General features: G+C 40.9%; 1 protein-coding gene across 1 annotated transcript in view; it reads right to left on the reverse strand.

Annotated features, from left to right (window-relative positions):
* Window positions 1-5311, reverse strand: part of PPM1L (protein phosphatase, Mg2+/Mn2+ dependent 1L) — a 316242-nt gene that overhangs the window by 264269 nt on the left and 46662 nt on the right. The gene's annotated exons all lie outside the window — the stretch shown is intronic.

Consider the following 5311-nt stretch of genomic DNA (forward strand, 5'->3'; position numbering starts at 1 on the left):
GTGGCGCGTGCCTGTAGTCCCAGCTACTCAGGAGGCTGAGGCAGATGAATTGCCTGAACCCAGGAGGCGGAGGTTGCGGTAAGCCGAGATCACGCCATTGCACTCCAGCCTGGGTAACAAGAGTGAAACTCTGTCTCAAAAAAAAAACAAAAAAACCCTGCAGTATCTGTGAAATGCAGTCAAGTGCAAAGAAACAAGGTGTGCCTGTACTTGGAGTGCTGAGGAATAGGAAAAGTGGCAGAATAAGCATGGGAGAGTGGTAGCAGATGAAGTCATTGTGTTTACCCTAGATTATCCAAGGTATTTGGAAATAACTGCCTTTAGTAAGTGAAGGGAAAGAAAGGCAGGAAGAGAGAGTGAAAGAACAGGAACTACATTTCCTTTAGTTCCTACTAAGTGCCTGATAAAGTCTGTATATATATCATTTGTTCCACATTCTTATCCTATAAATTGGGTGTTTCACACCAATTTATATACCTGTTTCACAGATGAAACGCAGAGAAGTCAGGAGAAAGCTAATAAAGGGTAGAATCAAATTTAAATGCAGATCCTTCTTACTGCAAAGTTCAAGCCCTTTGTCATTTTCCTCTGCTTCCTTGAGATAGCCAAAGATAACAGCTGAGATAGCCAAAAATAACAGGCAGAATACTCAAACTAATTGAGGTCCCACAAAGAGCAAAGTAAAGTTGCACTGTTGATATGCTTATGATTCTTCTATGTGTACATTCTTCTCAGGGATTCTTATTTTTTTTCAGATCACCCAAAGGAAGACATTTAATGTGTTCTCTGATATAAGAGATACTTTCAAAAATTGAGGATAATGGTTGGGACAGGAAAAAAGGTAGCAGGGATGCAGCACAGAAATACCTGTCACAAAGACTAGGCAGCTCCTTCTACCCTGCCCCAGACCCCACCCAACCTCCAGCCCTCTGCAGAAACAACCTCCCAAGAACAGAGCTATAAATATGCAAATCCAAAAGTTGATGACAATAGAGGCAAGAGACAGGTTTTCCTTTGCTTTACTCCAATTTTACATGTGGGCATTAGGGCAGACATCATATATCTTTTGTCTAAAACATACATAAAATGTTCAAAGAAAGGAATAGAGATTTATTCTTTTAAGCATTCCCAGACCAGGGTTTTCCTAGGCTCCCAGGTTTGAATTAGGAGAAGGAAGTTGAGAAGAGTAAGTCCCCTGCTGCTGGTTGGTTCCCTGATTCAGATTTTGGGGAAATCAGTAAAGGGATTTCCCTAAGATCAGCCTTATTAGGGCTTTCTCTGGGGAAATAACTAACTGAAATCACTAGCACTGAGCGCAGGTTAGCAAAGCCACTCTGAGATCAAAGAGCTAGAGACAAAACCTGGGGAAGCCCTGTGAGACTTCATAAAGAAGTAAGCGAGGGAAGCTTGCAGTCTTCATAAAAGTTATTATATGTAAATTTTTGGTGCCACAAAAGAAGTAGCACTCAAATATAAATTTCCTCAGCAAAGCAATTTACTTCCATAGAAGGGTGCATCTCACAGATGGAGCAATGGCAAGCACACACCTGGACAAGGGAGAGGAAGGGGTTCTTATTCCTGACACAGGTATCCTCTACTGCTGTGTCATTTTCCTATTGGCTAGGGTTAGACCACACAGTCTAAGCTAATTCCGACTGGCTATTTTAAAGCAAGGGTATGAGCCAGAGTGGCTGGGTGGATAGGTTGGTGGGAAGGACAGTTACAGGACAGGTTAGAGCAGGTGACCAGGGGTGACTCAGGTCAAAGCAGGTTACCAGGGCAAGTGACTAGAGCAGGTGGCTATAGCAGGTGACTGGGATGAGTGAGGATGGAGTAGAGGACCAGGGAAACAGATGTGAACTACTGATTAGAACTGGTGGAAAAGGTTGTTTACTAAAACCACAAGGAAGATAAACTTTAAAATGGAGAATTGAATAAGAGAGCTGAACATAGTGATATACTGATTCTTTGAAGATAAACTTGGAGTTCACTATATCTAACAAAATGAAAAGGTAAACAAGGATAAAATTAAGCAGTGACTGAAGGCAGTTTACATTTACTTGGAGAAATGTACTTAACGTGTAAATATGATCTGTATTACTTTCAAATTGTTTGATATTGTGTCAAGATAAATTTGACATATAAGATTACTCATTAGTGTTTTATCTTCTAAACTGGCTCTAGAAACATGATAAAAAAGGCACACATAAAGTATCCCATTTTGCAGCTAGAGAAAATGAGGTTGGTGATGAGGCACTGCACCCAACTTAAAGATCACAGTCACAACTGGGGTCTGAGAGTTGTTTTGCTAATCCTAGGGCAGCAGTTCTCACCCAAGGGCAATTTTGCCCCCAGCAGGGTACTCAGCAATGTCTGGAGTCAGTTTTGTTTGTCAGAGGTGGGGAGGTTGGTTGCTACCATCATGTAAAGCCAGGATGCTGCTAAACAAACGTCCTAGAGTATATAAGACAGCCTCCATGACAATAAAACATTATCCAGCCCAAAATGCTAACCACGTTAAGACCAGATCTAAACCCTGGTCTAGAGTTACTTAAAAAAAGGGGGTGGGGGAGGTGTCTTTTATAAAAACGACAAACTTTGAAAAACTATTGTGAAAAAATGCTTATTGATGGATTGGAATTTTGAAGAAAAGACATGCCAATACATTATACAATCTACTATGTATGTAGCACTTTCCCATTTTCATCTTTTCCAGTCCTTAAGTAAAATTTCTTCCTTCCTGGAAATCTTATTCCCTGCAGGGGGATGAGGGTCACCTGAAGTTAAAGCAGAAGCTTTTATGTTCCTCAGGGAGATATGAGCCCAGTCAAGCCAACCCAGATTCATCTTCCCCCAGGTTCAGCCACTGCCTCAAATCAGATCATGTCACCATTAACCCCCGGGTTTCTTCTTTCTCTAAAGCAAGCTTGTCCAATCCTCTACCTGTGGGCCACATGCAGCCCTGGATAGCTTTGAATGAGGCCCAAGCACAAATCTGTAAACTTTCTTAAAACATTCTGAGAATTTTTTAGCGATTTTAGGCTCACCAGCTATCATGTTAGTGTATTTTACGTGTGACCCAAGACAATTCTTCTTCATCCAATGTGGCCCAGGGAAGCCAAAAGATTGGACACCCCTGCTATAAAGTGAAGATGACAATCTTGCTCTCAAAGGGGGTGTCTGGATTAATCAATCCATTAAGAACTTCATGCTTTACAATGAGGACAAAAGAGGCTAAGTGTTTTAGCAGTTACAAATGATACCTCCTTATTGCTTGGAGCCCTTAAAGGAATAATAATAAAAATATGCAAATCAAACTACAAAGTGAACATCTTTTCCTCTCATACCAAATGCTTTTCAGTGAATATTCTTGCCTAAAATTTCATGTTATTTGCATATGACTGGAAGCCAGAGTTTTATCATGAGGAGAGCTATTGGACACAGGGACACTAATCACAGTAGGGTTCACAATTCCTTCGACCAACTCAATGTCCTTTGCCCACTCATCAACTATCAGATTTAATATAGTGATCATCTTTAAGTTGACAAGTAGTTTGACATTCCAGAACACAGAACCTGAATATATATGATCTGAAATAATCCTTCCATAAGCCAAAGTTGAATCTGCCCAGATAAAAATAACAACAAAACCTCTGTTAAAGAGGCCCCAGATAAAATGGACTCTCTGTGGCTGAGGTGCTCAAAGTTAAAACAGAACCAGGCAGACATAGCTGGGTGAGGGAGCAGTCATGTACTCTATTCTCGGAGAGATGTAAAAATATCACAGGACCTCCCTTTCTACAATCAAGCCAAACAAGTTCCTGCTCTCAGTGCCAGGACAAACTGCAGCCAGAAACCCCACACCCCAGTCTATTTGTAAAATAAACATCTAACAGAGACTTCTGGTTTCCAGCTTGGAAACCCAACCAAATAGAGCTCACCTGTCCAAGCCAATCAGAGCTCAGCTGTATCGACCAATCAAGATTCAGCTGTCTTGACAAATCAGAACTGAGCAAGTTTTTAAAATTATTATTATACTTTAAGTTCTGGGGTACATGTGCAGATTGTGCAGGATTGTCACATAGGTATACACATGCCATGGTGGTTTGCTGTCTCTATCCCCGCCCCACCCCGTCACCTACATTAGATATTTCTCCTGTTATCCCTCCCCAATCTCCCCACCCCCTGCTATCCCTCCCCTAGACCCCCACCCCTTAACAGACCCCAGTGTGTGATGTTCCCCTCCCTGTGTCCATGTGTTCCCATTAGAACTGAGCAAGTTTTAATCCTTCATTTGCATAAACAAGCCTGATTGAGAACATGGGCAGGAACTTTGGCTGGAACCCTGTCATTGTTCTCTGGAATGCCCTTTTGTTTTACACCTAAGGCTGCCACTCCTCAGTTTGCAAATTATCCATTGAAATAAAGTCTCTTTCCTTCAAATTCCTTTTCAGAGAACTTTTGATCATATCCCCAAAGTTAACCTTCTAAAAGTCAATCCTTGAAAGAATATTTCATAGAAATCACCATGCACAACACTTTACTGAGCTTATTTTAAATCCTCTACAAAGAAAGGTGCAGCTCTCACCCTATTTCTTATCCCAAAACACATTAGAACGCCTGACACAGGGGCACCTTTTTATTCAACAGAGTAACCATAGGTCATCTCACATACCACAGATCTAACGACTTCACAGAAATGTGTTGATGCAGCACTTCAAATATCAAAGTCCTTCTCACCAACAGTGAACTCTGTCTCTATATGGCTCTTTCATCAAACTTGCTTGTCTGAAGAAAGGTCTCATCCAACTCCACAATTCTATTTTTCTAATATTTGAAAGGTTAATAGAGTTTAACAACCTGTAAGTTTTAAATCACTTACCTTTCTACGTTCTCAAGGAAGTAGAGACCTAAGCGTGCTCAGCATGTTGTGATTTCCTTCCAAATAGTGAAGTATGAAAAAGAGCTGGGCGAGGGTAATCTCATAGGTGAGAAACCTGACAAACACTACCTCAGCCAGATAATCAAGGTTAACATGAAAAGTCATAAATCATATTAGTTACGCATTCTTGATATGATACCTCTGTGACCTTCCTTCTAAAAAACCATAAGCCCAATCTAATAATGATAAAAACATCTGACAAACTCAAATTGAGGAACATTCCTCAATGAGCTGTGCTGGTTTGTAATCATATATATCAATGTGCTGGGAGGGTGATTGTGGCCTGAAGACAAGAAAGCTACTCATTTGGGACCCTTCCAGATCTCATCCTCTGTAACTCTTCATTGGCTGTATCCTATATTAAAAAAA

This window comes from Cebus imitator, unplaced genomic scaffold, assembly GCF_001604975.1.
Source record: "Cebus imitator isolate Cc_AM_T3 unplaced genomic scaffold, Cebus_imitator-1.0 Scaffold102, whole genome shotgun sequence".
Taxonomy (NCBI): domain Eukaryota; kingdom Metazoa; phylum Chordata; class Mammalia; order Primates; family Cebidae; genus Cebus; species Cebus imitator.